We start from the raw sequence: 21,070 nt of genomic DNA on the forward strand, positions 1-21,070 counted from the left end.
TTGCTGAAAGAGACAATGGTCAGTTCTGTAGTAGAAACGCCACAAAGTAGGAAGCATTGTATTGTCCACAATGTTGAGATACTTCTTGGAGTTCAGTGTTTCTGATGCCGCAAACAGAAGTCTGAGGCCAAACCAGGAAAAACCAGACCATACCATCACACTGCCACCTCCAAATTTTCATTGTTTGGGTTATGCACTCTGGTAAACAACATTCACGGGGGGCATCTGCTTGGTAGAGTGTGTAGCATGGTTTGTTGTTCCATTTTCCATAACACAGCTTTTAAAGTTTCTACATTGTACACACTCTTTGCATCACTGAAGACAGCATTTCCACAAGGTTCTGTCCTCTCACCAACCCTCTTCCTACTATATATCAATGACCTACTTCAGCCAGCCTCCAACCCAATACACAGTTTTGCAGATGGTCAGCACATTGCACTCCTCCCTTTCTTTTGATAAACCTTACTCTACACAACTCACCTCAACCTACAGAACATCAACCACCACAACCCTCAATTCTGATCTCCAAGTCATCCTCTAATGGGGTTCAGATAACCTAGTCAATTTCAATACTAATAAAACCCAGTACTGTCTTATTTCTCATAAAGAAGAACCATTTTCTCTCAGTATTATTTTTGACAACACCTGAAATTCCAGATAATTTGAGATTTCTCTTCTTGGAATTACCCTGAAATCAATCCTCTCCTGGCATAAACACATCACAACCATTGCATCCTCAGCTTCTAAAAAAACTAGGATTTCCCTTTCGTTCAAGATGTTACTTCACCCCTGAACAGCTGTTAACCTTATACAAATCACAAATCCACCCAGCCATTGAATACTGCTCTCACATATGGGGGATGGACCTCAAAAGCTCCCTCAAAATGCTTGACTCAATACAGAGGAGAGCAATCAGACTTATTAATGACCTATCTCTTACCAACTCACTCTCTTCACTTTCACATAGACATTTGGTCTCTGCAGTTTGTGTATTTTATATTTCAATGGCAAATGTGCATCTGAAATAGCATAAATAATTCTTCCACTCAGTGTTCAGCCCATTGGAACACATGCAGCTGCTGCACATCCGTTCACAGTGCACCTTGAAACCCACAGAACAAGTTTCTTTTCTTCCTCCTTCATCTCTGCAACTGCTGTACTATGGAACGGTTTTCCCCCTGTTGTGGAATACAATATACAGTCATTAAAATCAAATGTGAACAAGTACTTCTTTCCCAACCCACTACCCATACACGGTACTAATGAACTATAGATTGATCAACCAAGCTCTCGTGTATGGGCTCAACGTAAAAGTAAAAAAAAAAAAGAAAAAAGAAAAAATTGGTTCCCGTAATGCAAGGCTTGGATATTGAGTACTATCATGGAAACTTTTGTTGTGAGCCTTGGTTCTGAATATTTTTGTGCAAGTTCATGTTATAATTGATGCCTGGAACTCAGCTTTCAACCTGTAAGCTGATGAATGGCAGTTTTTACATATCACCTTTCATAGCACCCTACTGCTGTCATGTTTGGTGAGTGGTGGGTCATCAAATGTGGGTAGCACTTGCAGTTGACTCCCTGCCCTTCCATCTCTCTCTATGGCATCATTGGTTGTTGACATGAGATGGCCCAATTTGTCAACAATGTGCCAAACAGATTCGTATGCAACATGACATCCTATTACAATGTCTCTTTCACACTCCGTCATTTCCCTTCTCACAGCCATTTCACCTGGACACAGTTGCACCAATTTGGAGAATCGTGTTCTTCCAATTTATACAGGCTACAAACATGTCACTCATTACATGGCATGATGCATCTTTCCCATGGAAGTGTCCATTGACTTCTTTCAATGTGCGTGTGTGTGCGCGCTTGCATGTCGCGTGCACACACACACACACTCCTGTTTGCATTTCTCTTGAATATTTTCTACAACTGTTCTGTCACTGCATATTTCACTTAATAGTCTTTCTAAGAAATTACTCCTGATTTCCAGAAAATGTTGAGTTTCAGTTTTCACATCACCTTTATTATATTTTTTCTTATTATCTTGTTCCTTTTACATCTCTTTCTTCTGTTTCTAAGCATTTTCAGTAGCATCTAAATCATTTTGCCAACTCTAATATTTATCTTCTATATTCATACCATAGTCTTTCCATGACTTCAATTTCTTTCATTTAAAGTTACAAATTGTCAGCATTCATTTTGATAACATTATGGAGATAACTACAGTTAAAAATAATTACTGTAATTTCCCATCATTTTGGCCTTCATGTTAAGGTCATCATTTGGAGTAATACACACATATACACAGACAAGCTATAGTACACTTCAAATAGTATTCCAAAATGACATTTATTTGATGAACTGTTATTCTATTGGCCTCATTTCTAGTGGGGAGGGGGGGGGCTCCTACATCAAAGCCATATCCTATTTTTACATAGAAAAGAAATTTATATTGTCTTTTAATACAACAGTAGTGGTGGCCTAATCAATAATTTATCATTAAGTGTTTATTATATTAAGGCTAAAATACTGGAGTACTACCTTCCTAATTGTAATTTTTAATGACCTCTTAGAACAAAAGGTTATGTAGGTAGAATGTGTTCCATCCTTATTCTTGATATTTTTAGACCATCATTATGAGATTAGGCACATTGTTTAGAATTTCACAGGGCTACTTAAATTTGCACTTATGCCAAGTTTTGGAGTTAAATCATGAGTAGGTGTGTTTCCAGTTATTTCTGTGTAGAGTATCTAGGGTATGCTCAGAAAGGCCAAATTTAATATTTTGTTTATGTTCCCTTTTCCAGATAAAAATTGTGAATATAGTTTCACCTATATAAGGCAGTATTTTGCCAGTCCATGTGTGCACATGAAAAACAATTTGTAACCAAATTTTGAGTCTCATATTCAAGGTGTACAATAGCCTGTGTTCACAATAACACAAGTTACAAACTACACTCTCTTAATTTGATACACTGAAAATTGGTGATAACATCTTTGTTGAAAGATCTTGTGTGTTGCTTGTTAAATATTTCTATAAGAACAACATAAATGCTCTCTACTTCATCTACTTAAATATTGCATGCACATGCAGTTAATAATGAAATTGTCACTTTTGTCCAGCTACTCAAATTTAAATGAATTTTCAGTTCTTTTCAGGTGACTGAGAAAGGTGTCTAAAGTCTGGCAGCCATGGGGCCAGATAACAAAAAATATTGTCGATGTACCTAAGCCAGACTTTGAGTTTTGAAGTTTATGTTCTAAACAGTATGAAATGCATACTATTCATAGTTGTCATTGTAAGGCAGAACACACCCATTTCTGGATACGCTTGTCACATGTCTTCCTTCTCTGTTTACAATAAGCCTACACATACATGCCTTTATATATGCATGAATTCTTACCACCACCCAACACAAAAACTAGGTGTCATTAACACTCTGAAAAACAGAACTTTTAGGATTTGCTCCAGCAAGCAAGGAGTTATGAATTTAAATTAATTAAAAAATATCAGCAATAGTTTCCTAAAAAAATGGCCACAGCAAAATTACTCTCAACAAAGTTCTTCACAAGACTGCACCTAATAATAAAAATAAACTAGATTACAATTAAACTATAGCCATTCCATATATTAAAGCAGCACTTTTTTTTTTATAAAACAATAGGTACTGATATGCTTTCTTTCCTAGAAAAAAGTTGCAAATTAAAACCATACCACATCTCTACGTCATGTGATACCATTAATAAAGGTGTCAATATGCTGTACCATTCCAAAAAAAAGCACTGTATTAAAGGGATATCCAATAAAATAAACAGAATATTATTCAAATAGTAATTTATTGTCAACCTTTAAACCTCTTGCAAAATTAAAGAACTTGACTCTTCCAAGGATCCCCTTTCTCACCTGGCCTACCCTGGAATATACCCTATTCCATGTGCCTATAACTTGTCTTCTATAGGTGAAACATAGTGCACAATTCCTGTCTGGAAAAAGAACATAAACAACACATTAAATTTAATAACTATGATAAAGCTGTCCTTTCAGATCATACCCTCGATTGGATACTCTGCACAGAACTGAACAGAAAAGCACCTGTTCATTACATCACACCAAAATGCAGCATGAGCCTAAATTTAAGGTAGCCTCTGAAATTATAATTAACCATGCTAATCGCAACAATAATATTGGTCTAAAAATCTCAAGAATATTGATGGCACATATTTTACCCACATAACCTTTTCTTCTAAGAGGTCATTATAAATTATAATTATAACTGTAGTACTCCAGGATGTTAGCCTTAATATAACAAGCACTTAGAAGTTTAATTACTGATTAGGCTACCAGTGTTGCTGTATTAAAAGATTTATGCTAATCTGCACAGATTTATGAAAGGATAATGAGAATAAGAAATAAAATAGAGGAAAGTCTAAGAGAAGAGTAGTTTGTTTAGGCTAGGATTTTTTCTACCAGTTTTCTATCATTTGTTACCTCATTTGATACTTTTCAAAATACAGCTAAACTTGGTTATAAAGAGTATCAAGTAACCAACAAAATTTCCTCATAATCAATACTCACTATATCAGGGATGAGTTAAATTTACCTCTTTGTTCTCAATAGCTCAATAAAAAAAAATAGGTTCAAAAAACATAAGTATTAGAGAGATAAAAATTTGTATGTATATGCTTGTATAAAACTACAATATGTTATTATTATTATTATTATTTGACACCTTCAGGGAGGTTAAGACTCATCGAGGGAGGGCACCTACTCTTCAACTCTCCGGCTCCACCAATCAACCCCATCCACCAATCTCATCATCTACACCAACAGCATCTACTCTCCACCACCACCACCACTAGTATTTTCATAGATAATCACAAATATCCATGCCCGCGGCGGGATTCGAATCCGCAGCCTTCAGCTGGAGAGCAGATATGCTAACCACTCAACCAACCAGCCTGGCAATATGTGACAAATAATCAAAAAACTAAGGGATCATCTGCAGAAGTTGTGTAAGAGTGAACAGCAACTTAATACGCAACTTCATTAAACTAAAGAAGAAATTTACATCAGCTAAAGCCAGGCTAGAAAAAGCGTTGTTCAGAGAAAGATTCATGAGGCACGAAAGAACTTAGCATTTACCCAAGCCAAAGTGTTACAACTAAAATTTGAGCTATCCAGTTACGTTAATCCAGAAATTTGGGATATTCTGGACAAGATCACAGGCGACTCAGCCAAGCATCTATTACTCAAAAACAAAGAACAATTAATAACAAAGTTTCAAGCATTAAAACTACAGGAAAGCACAAGATAATTACGACGCAATAACAAAAGGAGCAGCCAATCATCCACAAATGCAGTTGGAGCAACCAACCACCATCGGACCACTGTCTAGTTATCAACCAATCGGATTACAACCTCACCCAAGGTGAACTCTCGCTACTAGAGAAAGGTCTAAATTATGCCATTGCTCTGAGGTCAGTAAATAAACCAGATATAATCTATCATATCGAGAGAGGTTTAAGATCCCTCCCTGCTAATTTAGCTGACAAAATATGGATGGAAACTGCCTGTTTACTAAATTCAACCAAAAAATTAAGCAGCAACTTAAACAAAGCTGAAAAACTGGCCCTCAAATCCCTAAAAAAATAACCGTGACATTATTATCACAAAAGCAGATAAAGGGAATGCCACTGTTGTTTTAAATCGGACAACCTACATAGAAAAAATGAACCATTTGGTATCGGACCACAACACTACCAAATGGTGAATTACAACCCCATGCAATGCAACAAAAAGAAAACTACTGAATTACTTAAATTAGTTAACACGTGGCCAGAAGAAACAATTAAAAAATTAATACCGCAGTATGCCCGCGCCCAGAATTTATGGCCTGCCAAAAGTACACAAAACAAACACACCATTACGTATAATTGTGGAAGGAATCGACAGCCCGAATTACCACTTAGCCAAAAAATTAGCAGCCACACTCAAGGAATTGGTTGGTCATTCCCCTTCCTACATAAAAAATACACAACATTTCATAAACAAAATTAAAAACATTACACTCAACAACCAAGATCTATTAGTCAGCTTTGACATAACTTCCCTTTTCACCAATGTTCCAATCAATGTTACTATCTTGCTCTTACAGAACATATTTCCACACGACATCACTGCCCTCTTTAGCCACGTACTCCGCTCCGGATATTTCGTGTGGCTAAACAATTTTTATCCTCAAAAAGAGGGTACAGCCATGGGCTCACCACTTTCCCCCCAATAGCTAACTTTTATATGGAAGACGTTGAGCAACGAGCTGTAGAGTCGGCTTGCCTGAAGCCCAAAATTTGGCTCAGATATGTCGACGATATTTTTGCCATTTGGCCCCACGGCTGCGAAGCACTAAATACATTCCTTAGCCACCTGAACAAACAACACAAACGCATCCAATTCACCATTGAAATAGAAAAAAACAACTCTCTTCCTTTCCTAGACACACTTGTCACACGTCTTCCTTCAGGCTGTCTCTCCTTCTCAGTTTACCGCAAACCTACACACACAGGCCAGTACATATACAAAACTTCTTATCACCACCCAACACAAAAACTAGGGGTCATAAGCACCCTTAAACACAGAGCTCAAACTCTTTATTCAAATGAACAAGCTCTTAACCATGAATATGAGACCATCAAACATACCTTTATAAAAAATGGATGCAGTATAAAAACCATTCACAAGATCCTCCACAAAGATGTCACTAATAACAAAAAAGATTTCAAGAATGCTATTGCTATACTATATGTTAGAGGCATTTCCGAAAAAATAGATAGAACACTACACAAATATAACATCAAAACCACCTTTAAACCCCCGACAAAATTAAGACACCTACTCAGTTCTTCCAAGGATCCTCTGCCACACCAGGCCCACCCAGGGGTTTACAAAATACAATGCACATGTAATATACCATACATAGGGGAAACTGGGCGAACCATCCCAATCAGGAAGGATGAACACAAACAACACATAAAATACCTCATTTTGGAAAAACCGGCCTTTCTGACCATGCGCTCCAAACATACCACAGAATTGATTGGAAAGGTACCAAGTCCCTACACTGCACCAAAACCTGGTTCGAGCGGAAATTTAAGGAAGCATGTGAAATGCTCACACGTGATCCGAATCTGAATAAAAATGATGGTCTAACCATTCCAAGAATGTGGGAGGACCCATTTGCAATCTTCATAGCAACCACAAAGAAAAATCTCAATACAAAAACACTTGGTGAAGTGTTTTTTTTTTTTTTTTCCCTGAATATTCAATAGCAACCGTACTGTACAAATTCAGAAGATAATCGTAATATAACAATATGAAGTGTATAATTCCAGAAGATTCTTAGTATGTGAGGACTTGAGCAGAGTTTATTGTAGTTTTTTTTTTTATCACTAGAGGGCAGGCTAAGAAAAAAGATTTGTTAACAACGTAGATGTAATTTACCTGTATAGATTGCAGCAGCATGTAGCATGGTTCGTATACACATGTATCCTTCTGATGATGACCTCAATACAGGGGTCGAAATGTCAAGTTATTATTTTATTATTAATCAGTAAAATAATCTTTTCAACACATGTGTTTTGTATCTCTAAATTCATAAATATGAATGTTGATCACTGTGTAACCTTAAAAGAAAGAATAATATGACATTGGCTATCTCATCACAACAAAGTGCATGACCGCATTTACTAATATTGAACTTAACAGCCATTTTCATGCTCACAGTTCAGCCTGTTCAAATCATTCTGCAAGTTCTGGATATCAGTTACATTTCTGATTATCCAGTCCATCCTTACTTCATCATCAAGTAGCTGTGTGTCTTCTTTCAAGTACTTCTCAATGTCATTAATGTGTAGATTGAATAACAGCAAACCAAGGACTGATCCTTGTGGTGCACCACTGGTTACCTTAAATCTTGCAGACTCAAATCTCTCATGTGCTCTTTTTTGATATGTCAGTCACCCATCCTCCTCTTATCCATGCTAATATTTCATAATCCAATCCCATTTTCTCAACCTCATGCAACAATCTTCCATGCTGTATTCTGTCAAAAACCTTAGCGAAGTTTGTTTTGTCTTTTGTAACCGAGTGATAGCATTATTATTGAATACGAGCAAGTTGCTGAAACATAACCTGTCGTTAGTGAGCTGATAAACTGTTCATTGCTAAGTAGAGATTCTCTGTCAAACAATTTATGAATGCAAGCCCTATCCAGATTTTTCAAAATCTTCACTGCCTCTCTAGAGATATTGATAGGTCAATAGTTGGATACATCAGCCTTTGCACTACCCTTGTATAACAAGGTTATCATACATTCTTTCGATTACTGTGGAATCTTCCTTATGATGCCCTTCATAGTTGACCTAATGTGAACCTCAACAGCAGTTTAAATATTTTAAAATTTTGAGGAAAATGATGACTTCAGTATTAATTTATTGCATAAATTCTATTTACTTCTTAGTGTGTATGTGCGCCCTCACATACACATACACTTTTCTGTACTGAGCCTCTGTGAGTCATTGCTACTTGAATGTTCCTGAAGTAAACTATAAATTAGTAATTAATTTCCTAATAGTATCATACTGATGACTTTACAGTAAAATAATGCACTTAGGACATTTTTATGTCTTCTACTTACAAAAAAGGCTCTAGAACTAGATAGTACATCAATACAGAGGGTAGCCTAATGTTTTATTATTTTATTTTATGTTATTTTATTTATTGTTTATCTTTTTTTATTTATTTTTACATATTCTAAAAACCCTGCTCTAGAGACCAAAGATGTTTTTTTGAACCAACTTCAATACTTTGATGAGCTGGGCACCAGTGATGAAATTCATCTCCCACCTAAAGACAATTGCAAATAATTAACATTCATTAATTATACCCATGGGAGGATTTTGTTGGAGATTCTTGTATATGTTGTCTAAAAGAGTTATATACACTTAGGCATTTATTTATTGTTATAACTGAAATCTATGGATGTATATGTACACTCTAGTGCTTGTGAACATGATTGGAACTAGTTTCATTCACTTATTCACCTAAATTTATTGCTCTTCATTTGTATTATTCTTATACTGGGTGATCAAAATTAAAGTACCCCTGTTTAAAACCTTGTGGAGTTTTACCCAGTGATCCAAATGCTGCACATCACTGCAGGATTACATTGTGCATCATGCTGAAGCGTTATTTGAGGAAAAAACAAATGCAGTTCCAAAATTCATCACCGGGGGGGGGGGGGTTGTATTATGTATCGAATGTAGATGTAATTTTTCTGTGTGTGTCTGTCTGTCTGTCTGTCTGTGTGTGTAAGAAGGAGAAACATGAGCATAAATAACACATTTTTATTCACTTCCATTATGCATTCATGGATTGTACTTCAGTGTGTTGCCCTTCCTGGTATGCCACAAACTGCATCCTTTGCATAGTATGTTCAAGAGCAGAATGCTGCTAGTTGGGATTGATGTTGTGCACATGATGTGTTGTGCCATCTTTCAGTGCTAGCAAGTTATCAGGATAATCCCAATAAACTCTATCTTTGAGAAATCCCAAGAGCCAGAAGTCACAGGGGATCAGGTCAGGTGAATGAGGTAGTCATATAGTGGGAAATGCATGGCTTATCACTCTGGCTTCCATGAAATATTCTCAAAGAACTTCCTTTTTGTTGGTCGATCAATGTGTGGAGGGGTGTCATCCTGCATAAAAATGACTGAATCCAAGCACAGGCACTTGTGTAGTTATTATTATTATTATTATTATTATTATTAAACAAGACCTCATGGAGTCAAAGACTCATCTAGGAGGTCCTTTTATCTCACACACATCTCATCATACCGGGTCTTAAACACATTCAAACTCCTTGCAGACACCACACTCTCAGGCAAGGCATTCCAATCATTCACAACTCTGCACGAAAAAAACCTGCCTCTCACTCCCCTACTCACACCCTCTTTATACAGTTTCCAGGGATGACCTCTGGTTCTCCCCTGATCTCCCACTATTCGCTGTAGAACTTCTCCACCATTGATCCTATAGCAACCCCTTACCAACTTGTAGGTCTCTATCATATCTCCCCTCTTCCTTCTCTCCACTAGTCTCTGCAAATTACATCTTTTCAATCTTTCCTCATACTCGACATTCCAGAGGTCAGAAACTACCTTAGTCAGTCGCCTTTGGACCCTTTCCAACATCTCCTCATCCTTCTGAAAACCAGGTGACCAAATCTGGGCACAATTGTCCATGTGTGGCCTAATCAAAGCCTTATACAATGGAACAAGAATCTCCCTACTTCTACACGTCAGTGTCCTCCTCATCATTCCCAGAAGTCTTTGTGTTGTCTTCACAATTTTGGCGATGTGACCCCTAAATTTTAGATCTTTATCCACTATCACTCCCAGATCTCTTATTTCCTCTACTTCCAACAATATATTCTTACCAAGCATAAATTCTGCATCCCATCTTTGTTTTCCAAATTTTAAAACCTTACATTTTGCAACATTGAACTCACACCCCCATTTGCTTGCCCAATCACTCAATTTATTCAAGTCTTCTTGCAAGGCCACAACATCTTCACTACTCTTTATGGTTCTTCCCAACTTTGCATCATCTGCAAACAACTGAATATCTCCATCCAAATCTTCGCCAATATCATTAATATACAAGTTAAATAGTAATGGCCCTAAAACAGATCCCTGAGGCACTCCACTAGTGACTTTCCTTTTCCTGGATATTGCACCCCCATACACAACTTTTTGATACCTATCAGATAGCCAGTCTCCAATCCAATGCACTAATCTAATATCCAACCCCATCTGCTCTAGTTTGACTGTCAACTTATCATGAGGCACTCTATCAAAAGCTTTTGCGAAATCCAAGTATATTACTGTGTATCCTTCTCCTCTGTCCAAGGAAGCAGTCACTTTATTGTAATAAGTAAGTAGATTACTAAAACACGACCTCCCTTTAGCAAATCCATGCTGTCCATCAAAGATTATACCATTGTTGTCAACCCAACTCTGGATTCTAGCTCTCACAAGCTTCTCCAACAACTTAACCACAACACCCGACACACAGATAGGCCTATAGTTTGATGCTTGAGTTCGATCACCTCCTTTATGAAGTGGCACAATCTTGCCCTCCTTCCACTCTTTAGGGACTTGACCAAGTGCAAGTCTCGTATTAAAAAAATATCTCAAGGCAGGTGTCAACTCTCTGGCACATTCCTTCAGAATACGTGGTGATATATTATCACCACGTATTCTGCAATTCCATCTGTTTCCTTTTGATCCCTGATCATCCCATTACTTTCCTGCCTACACATTCTCTCACCTCCTCTTGGAGCATCCACCTTTCTCACGCTGTGTATCCCTGTCCACCCTGAGCCTCCCCGTTTCCCTGCTCCTCTTGCACACCCATTCTCTCATTATCTATACTCATACCACTCACTTCCACATTCATTTCCACTCCTTCAATCTCTCCTGTCTTACTCTCCTGCTCTTCCACATCACTCCCCTCTTGATCTGATTCATTCTCTCTATTCACTTCTCTACCTTCCAGCAGCAGTCTCTCCAAGCGACTCACACCATAACCACTCAAATGCATGCAGTCCATCGCTCCCATACAGCTCACTTCGTCCCTCAAACTCATTATTGCACAACAATATTGTTTATCATATCGTGTTACCTCTCATCAGTAAGTGATCAGGTCCCAGTATCTGACTAGTAAATGCCCTCAAAGAAGAATGATCCAAATGATAAACAAAGCTGTAAGCCCGCATCAGATAGTAAATATGGGTGAATGCAAAGTAATTTGTTGGATAGCATATCTGTTTTGCATAGGTCATACCCAGTAATTCTGGGTATTCACAGCTCCATTCAGGTGAAAGTGAGCCTCATCTCCCACAAAATCCTCCGCAGCCATGGAACTTCAAACTCCACTTGAGGAAGGAATGTTAAAGTTAATGTTGGTCAACTTACAAAGTCCTGTGGGTGTAACTTCTGTGTCAGGTTATCTTGAATGGGTATAAATCCGGAATCTTCCATAGAATTTTCCAGACAGTTGTGTAAGGCACATCCATGTGGCTTGATACAGCACATGCACTGCAGGAACCAACACTATTATATGGCATTCTACACATTGTCTGTAGCAACTTCATTCACTTGTTATGAATTGATTGGTTTGTGACCTCTGCCATGTCTAACTCCTAACAATCACATTTCTTCAAAGTGACTAATCATTCATTGCAGAGCACATGGAGATAGCGGACTGCATCGACATTTATTCAGGCAACGAAGTTCATGGAGTGCACCATTGCAATTGTTTAGGTAGCACAACTTCATGAGTGAAAATTAAAAAGAAACACACATATTAACCACAGTGAAAATTATTTAATTGTAAATATTTCATCCTAAGTATCTTAGGACATCATCAGTACAGCAGTTTAAAACAATAATAGGAATAACATACAGTTAGGGTGCATGATTACAATAGAATCTCATTAAACGTGCGTAACGTGTTACAGAAGTAAAAAAAAAAAAATTATTTAACACAATTTTGTATGACAATTTCCCATACTTAGGAATAGTAAGAATATTAGGAATAGTAAGAACGTCGTTGTGGTTTAATTTTGGTCTGTATAGTAGGGCTTCAGAATTTTCTTTGTATAAACGTTCATGTTTATATAAAGATCTATGTAAAAGTTTAGACTTTTCTCAATGGATCCTATGGTTTGGATTTTCAATTCCGTGTTGAGAGAGGCCATATTTCTGCGGTTTAAAAAGATGAATGTGGTCTTGATGTTCCAAGATGTGTTTTTCTGAACAGACCTACCTGTCTGTCCAAAGTAAGACAATTTGCATGAGCATGGAATCTCATAAACACAAGGCAACATCAAAGGTGAGAGTTTGTCCTTAGGAGAAACATACCATGCAAGACCTCCTAGAATTTATGGCTTACCTAAGCTATACAAAACTAATGTTCCACTTAGATCCATCGTAGACAGTATCAGCAGTCCAACTTACAAGTTATCAAGATTCTTATCTAACCTTCTCTGCCCTCACATAGGTCACTCGGTCTCTTCAATCAAAAATTCTACTGAGTTTCACACAAAAATTAAAGACATTCAACTATCAAAAACTGACTTGATAATCAGCTTTGACATTGTCTCCCTCTTCACAAACATTCCCCCCCCCCTGAAGAAACAATAGAATTACTAACTCTAAAATTTCCATCTGATATATAGGGTGTCCCAAAATTCACGCAAGATTTAAATTTAGCGCTATTTGCGCGGTAAAGTGTTGCCAACGAGGAAAAAAAGACAGCATGACAGCTGACAGTTCAGGGTTATTAAAAGTGGAGCGCTACACGAAAGAACAATGCATTTTCATTGTTGAGCAATATTTTAAAAATAATGAAGGTTTGGCAGCTACAGTTCGCAATTTTTGTACAAAATATGGTCGGAATAGTGATTTAACTTCATTAACTGTGAAAAGATTAATTAAAAAATTCAAGGAAACTGGATCAATTAGTGATCTTATACACTCTGGAATAAGTCCTTCAACAAGTCATTCAACAGAAAACATCGAAGCAGTTCGTGAGAGTGTTGCTGAGAGTCCAGGAACATCAATTCGGCACGGTCTTGAATTGAGCATTTTGAGAAGCTCTCTACAGTGTATTCTCATGAAAGATTTGTCTTTATGCTTACAAAGTTCAATTGACTCAAGAACTGAAGCCTACTGACCACACACAGCGAAGAGAGTTCGTTGAATAATTATGGAACAACAACAAGTGGATGCTTATTTTTCGAGCAAAATCTTCTTCAGCGATGAGGCTCATTTTCATCTTGATGGCTTTGTTAATCGACAAAATTGTCACATTTGGGGTTCAGAAAATCCACGAGTGATTGTTGAGAAACAAATGCATCCACAACGTGTCACTGTTTGGTGCAGATTTTAGGCTGCAGGCATCATCGGTCCATTCTGCTTCAAAAATGCAGCTGGTAAGGCAATAACAGTTAATGGTGCTCGCTATCGCGACATGATAATCCAGTTTTTTGTGCCTAAATTGCAAGATATGGATGTGGACGACATGTAGTTTCAACAAGACGGTGCCACATGCTATACAGCCCGAGAAACAATTCAATTACTGCATGAGTCATTTCCTGGTCGTGTAATTTCCCGTTTTGGTAAACAGAATTGGCCGCCCAGATCATGTGACTAAATGCTGTTGGACTTTTTTATTTGGGGTTTTCTGAACCCCAAATGTGACAATTTTTCGATTAACAAAGCCATCAAAATGAAAATGAGGCATGCAGTCAGGAATACATATCCATACTTGAAGTAGAAAAAGCCGTCAAAGGCTTCAAATGTGGAAAGGCAGCAGAAGTAGATGATATTCGACCAGAAATGCTGAAGTATGGTGGCATAAGAGTCTTACAGTAGCTGCACTGCATAGTTCAGAAAGCCTGGACAGAGGGACGAATTCTCGATGATTGGAATAGAGCTCTCATAGTACCCATATATAAAAACGGAAATAAAACTGAATGTGAGAATTACAGAAGTATTTCCCTACTGCGTGTTCCTGGCAAGATCAATGCAGGTATACTTGAGAAACGGTTGAGAAGAATTGTGGAAGAAAAGCTGGTGAAGAACATGCTGGATTCAGGCCAAATAGAGGCTGTCAGGATCAGATCTTCACTTTACGACAAATAGTCGAGAAAGCATAGGAATATAACAGAGATCTGTATTTAAGTTTTGTCGATTTGGAAAAGCCATATGACAAGGTGCCAAGAGAGAAGCTATTCAATATACTACAGTTATATGGTGTCAATGGGGCATTATATCAAGTAATACTTAGTCTTTATTTGAGTTGTAAGTCAGCAGTTAGAACTGAAGGAAGTACAGGAAGATGGTTTAATGTTAAATCTGGTGTGAGACAAGGATGTACATTATCCCCTCTGTTATTCATTATCTATATGGATCACATTATGAAGGAAAGTGGTATTAAACATGATATCAAAATTGGAGATGTTAATGTCAGCTCTTTGCTTTATGCGGATGATGTTATACTTCTAAATAAATCCGCTACGTCGCAAGATTCTCTGACTAAATTGAATAGCTCTTGTAATAGATATGGTACGAAGGTCAGCAATAAAAAGACAAAGACTATGAAAATAGGCAGAATCATTGAAAATGTCAACTGTGTTGTGAATGGAGAACCTGTGGAACAAGTGAAACATTTCAGCTACTTAGGCATGATTTTTAGTGAAGATGGTAAATTAAATATAGAAATAGACAACAGAATCAGCAAAGCTGGTGTGGTGGGAAGTCAAATGAATAAATTCATATGGAATAAGAGAGAAATTAGTTGGAACACTAAATTAGCTGTATACAAGACAATGTTCAAACCAGTTTTAACTTATGGATCTGAGAGCTAGGTCAGAAGTAAAACACTTGACCAAAGACTAGAGACTGCAGATATGAGAGTCCTGAGAAAGATTATAGGCATGAACAGATGGCAATATCATATTAAAAACGAGGCTATTAGGAAAGAACTTGATATTGTCAGCATCCAGGAATGCATTAGCAGAGCTAATTTCAGGTGGTATGGTAAGGTAACCTTAAACAGAATGGGCGAAAAAAAGATTAGCAAAAACAAGTGTTCTCTACCAGGTTGGCAGCAAAACGAACCAGAGGAAGACCAAGATATAGGTGAATTGATACGGTACAAAGTGCCTTAGATGATAGAAATATAAGATCTGATAATGTTGGAGTCTTGACAAGTAACAGACTGATTTGGAGGAAAATTATAGATAGGAAGTTAGTAATGATGTAAATTTTTCATTTAGTACTATCGTATCCTGTACACCCCTTGAGGGTACATGGCAGGAATTTGATGATGATGATGATAGTTTCCAGAGCACACAAATTCTGCTCCTCTGAAGAATCTTTAAACCAGGAATTAGAAGTAATCAAAAATACAGCCATCCTAAATGGATATAATCCTAAAACAACTCAAAAAATCATCAGTCACTTCTCCACACATCAAACCAGACAGGATGAAGTCCATAGGATTCCCATACCTTATGTCAAAGCCATCTCCGAACGTCTTTCTAAAATTATGAAGAAATGCAATTTTGCCACTACTTACAAACCTATCAACCAAATTTACAACTTGTTACCTTCTTCTAAGGACAAACTCTCACCTTTTGATGTTGCCTGGCATTTATGAGATTTCATGCTCATACAAATTGTCTTACTTTGGACAGACAGGTAGGTCTGTTCAGAAAAACGCATCTTGGAACATCAAGACCACCTTCGTCTTTTTAAACCGCAGAAATCTGGCCTCTCTCAACACGGAATTGAAAATCTAAACCATAGGATCCATTGAGAAAAGTCTAAACTTTTACATAGATCTTTATATAAACATGAACGTTTATACAAAGAAAGTTCTGAAGCCTTACTACACAGACCAAACTTAAACTGCAATGACGTTCTTACTATTCCTTAAGTATGGGAAATTGTCATACAAAATTGTGTTAAATAATTTTTATTTTCTTTTACTTCTGTAACACGTTACGCACGTTTAATGAGATTCTATTGTAATCATGCGCCCTAACTGTATATTATTCCTATTATTGTTTTAAACTACTGTACTGATGATGTCCTAAGATACTTATGATGAAATATTTACAATTGAATAATTTTCACTGTGGTTAATACGTGTGTTTCTTTTAATTATGATCGCACCACAGGTTTCGTTATTTAAAGAAGTTTCATGAGTGAAGCACATTGGGGAAAGGTTAGTGACATCATTGTGGATGGTACTAACAACCAGAATGAGTGAAAATTACCATGACCATCTTTTTAAACCCTCCTTACACCTGCAGTTATATGCAATTTCCATTCATTTGGTGTTTGTAACACCCCCTGGTAGTGAATTTGGGACTTTTTTCCCTTCTTGGATATTGCTTCCACATGATGAACAATGTATTCCTGTAAAGTTTCACAGTGTTTGGATCATTTTGATCATCCTGTATATGTTTTAAATGAAAGAGTAATCATCAGAGGTTATCAAGAATGAAATAAAGTTTTTTAGGTCTTTTCACTACTGAGTTTTTCAGTTTCTGAATGTTTTAGTTGTAAAAGTTTTTACATCAGTCAAATCATCAAGTAACGCCAAGTCAAGATTGAGGATTTGATCTCCTTTAAGAATGGTTCAAACCCTACCACAACAGAAAAATGCTATCTTGGAATTATTGGAGACACGGCAATAGAGCATTGACATAAGTAAGAAAATGGTATAGTTCCAAACTAGTTACTTTTTTTTTTTTTTCTTGTGAGTTACATTTTCATAAAACCACAAAATATATTTATTATTATTTATTATTATTATTAAAAGAGACCTCCAGGGAGTCAGACTCCACATACTGCAACACACAGCTATCATACTTACTCTTTAATTCATTCACACTGCTTGCACTCACAACATCCAATGGCAATCCATTCCAATCACTCACCACCCTCTGAGAGAAAAATCTAGTCCTCACCCCCATTCTTAGCGACCTTCATTCTCAGCTTCCAAGGATACCCTCTTGTCCTTTCCCCACCCTTCTTCATAAATTGAAAAATTTCATCATTTGAAATCCTGTATGACCCTTTCAGAAGTTTGTGAGTATCAATCATATCAACCCTCTTTCTCCTGTTCACTAGTGTCTGCAGTCTACAAATTCTCAGTCTGTCTTCATAATCAGTATTCTACAATCCTTATATCATTTTTAACACCCTCCTTTGTACTCTCTCTCTCTCCAATATGTCAAAATCACAACGGAAACCAGGAGACCAGACCTGCACACAATAGTCCAAGTGAGTCTTTATCAAGGCCTTGTACAGAGGCAAATTACATCCTTATTTTTACATGTGAATGTTCTTTTGAGTTGTATTTGCAATCTTTGCCTCATGACCCCTTAACTTCAACTTCCTATCTATTAATACTCCTAGATCCCTAGCCTAATTCCATCAATATAATATGACATTGGATATCTAATCACGCCGAAGTGAATCACTTTACATTTACTGACATTGAACTGACACCCATTTTCCCATGCCCACAATTCCAGCATATTCAAATCATTCTACAAGTATTCTACAATCCTGCATATCAGTAGCATTCCTGATTACCCTACCTACCTATCTTTGCATTATCAGCAAATAGCTATATGTCGCTTCTCAAATTCTTCCCAATATCATTAATGTACAGATTGAATAACAGTAGAACAAGCACTGATCCTTGTGGTTGAAAGTTTATTTTTCACTTGGTTAGAATATAATAAATTTAGTTTAATCCTTTATCCAAGTGTGAGCAAACAAAGTTTGCTCCTGAAAGTATCTTCAGGACTGGGTAAGGTGGTACAACACCAGGACTATTCCTTGCAAAGGTGGAGCAAGGTACCAATATTCCTATCTCAATATCTCCCATAATCCAAAACACATCTCCTTGTGGATATGTCTGATGTTATGCATTAAGGGAAGGGCCACTACCCAGACTTGTTTTGACCTTTATTGAGGTCTCATCAGTGGGTGCCAGGCCCAAGTAGAGATACCAATCAGAAGCATTAGCAGCAAGGTCATCTCTACCTATAGGAGTTGCCAATTGGTGTGCCACCTTTTTAATAAATTACTCTGGATTTAGAGTAAGATGTTGAAAGTTTATTTTTCACTTGGTTAGAATATAATAAATTTAGTTTAATCCTTTATCCAAGTGTGAGCAAACAAAGTTTGCTCCTGAAAGTATCTTCAGGAATGGGGTAAGGTGGTACAACACAATGACGACTCCTTGCAAAGTTGGAGCAAGCTACCAACACTCCTATCTCAGTATCTCCCATAATGCAAAACACATCTCCTTGCAGATATTTATAATGTTATGCATTAAGGGAGGGGCCACTACCCAAACGGTGTGCCACCTTTTTATTAAATTACTATGGATTTAGAGAAAGATGTTGAAAGTTTATTTTTCACTTGGTTAGACTATAATAAATTTAGGTTAATCCTTTATACAAGTGTGAGAAAACAAAGTTTGTGCCTGAAAGTATCTTCAGGACTGGGGTAAGTTGGTACAACTCTGGGGAACTCCTTGATAGGTAGAGATGACCTTGCTAATGCTTCTGCCTGGTATCTCCACTTGGGCCTGGCTCTCACTAAAGAGACCTCAATAAAGGTCGAAAGTAGTCTGGGTAGTGGCCCCCTCTCTTAATGCATAACATTATACGTATCTGCAAGGAGATGTGTTTTGCATTATGGGAGATACTGAGATAGGAATATTGGTAGCTTGCTCCACCTTTGCAAGGAGTCGTCCTGGTGTTGTACCACCTTACCCCAGTCCTGAAGATACTTTCAGGTGCAAACTTTGTTTGCTCACACTTGGATAAAGGATTAAACTAAATTTATTATATTCTAACCAAGTGAAAAATAAACTTTCAACATCTTCCTCTAAATCCAGAGTAATTTATTAAAAATGTGGCACACCGATTGGCAACTCCTATAGTTAGAGATGACCTTGCTAATGCTTCTGACTGGTATCTCCACTTGAGTCTGGCTCCCACTGAAGAGACCTCAATAACGGTCGAAACTAGTCTGGGTAGTGGCCCTTCCCTTAATGCATAACATTAGACATATCCGCAAGGAGATGTGTTTTGGGAGATACTGAGTATAGGAATGTTGGTAGCTTGCTCCACCTTTGCAAGGAGTGCCCTGGTGTTGTACCACCTTACCCCAGTCCTGAAGATACTTCCAGGCTCAAACTTTGTTTGCTCACACTTGGATAAAGGATTAAACTAAATTTATTAAGATCCTTGTGGTATACCACTAGCACCTTAAACTTCCAGACTCACATCCCCCATATACCACTTTTTGATATCTGTCAGTCATCCATTCTCCTATCCCTGCTAATATTCTATAACCCAAACCCACTTTCTCCACTTTATGCAGCAGTCTATCATGCTGTATTCTGTCAAAAGCCTTAGTATAATCGAAAGTATCATGGTATATCCATTCCCCTTTTCTAGTTCAATGATAACATTGTTATAGAATGTGAGCAAGTTGCTAAAACATGACTTTCCCTAGTAAATCCATGTTGCTCATTGCAAAGTAAATATTCGCTGTCAGCCCATTTCTGAATGCAAGCCCTAACCAATTTTTCCAAAATCTTCACCACCACTCCTGAGATACTAATTGGTTGATAGTTGGATACATTGGTCTTTGTGCAATGGAATTACCATACATTCCTTCGATTCTTGTGGAATCTTCCCTGTTCTGAGACTCATATTAAACACCCTGGTCAAAGGAATGGCCAGTTCAGCTGAACACTCTATTAGCACACATTCTGACAACACATCAGTCCCTGTTGCTGAATTCTTATTCAATTTGTGCAACATCTGTGATTCCTCATCCTCATACACCTGTGTTCCTTCATCTAGTGAAGAGGTGACAGTGAGCTCAATGTTGCATACACCAGGTTGATAACTTTTAACAAAATGGGCACTCATTAACAACCTCTTCTGCATCTGTAACCGTCAATCAATCTGGATTTAGAAGAGTTATTCTTTCTTTCTTTTACTTGTAGCATATCGATAGAATTCTTGTGGGTTGTCTTTAGCACTCAGAGCCAGTTTCTTTTCATACTCAATCTTTGCTTTCTGTACAACAGTTGACTATTTTTGCCTGGGGAAAGGTTAGTGACATCATTGTGGATGGTACTAACAACCAGAATGAGTGAAAATTACCAGATAACGGATGCCATCCTTATGCACACAGTATTCCTTCCACATCATCCTTTTCTTATGAATCTCTTGCTTAATAAGATTACACATCCATTTGACTCCTACTCTATTTATTCTTTGTACTCTCGGGACACATTCTGATATCGCATCTTTCATGGGTTGTTTAAATGCTTCCCATGCACCGCAGATATTCTTTCCATCCAACAATTCCATTCCAATATTTATTTCAATTC

General features: G+C 37.4%; 1 protein-coding gene across 1 annotated transcript in view; it reads left to right on the forward strand.

The window, feature by feature from the left end:
- l(2)k05819 (transmembrane protein 94-like protein l(2)k05819) overlaps positions 1-21,070 on the forward strand; it is a 740,582-nt gene that overhangs the window by 501,884 nt on the left and 217,628 nt on the right. The gene's annotated exons all lie outside the window — the stretch shown is intronic.

This window comes from Typopeltis vanoorti, chromosome 9 (assembly GCF_054136105.1).
Source record: "Typopeltis vanoorti isolate ZY-2024b chromosome 9, IOZ_Tvanoo_1.0, whole genome shotgun sequence".
In the NCBI taxonomy this organism is placed as follows: Eukaryota; Metazoa; Arthropoda; class Arachnida; order Uropygi; family Thelyphonidae; genus Typopeltis; species Typopeltis vanoorti.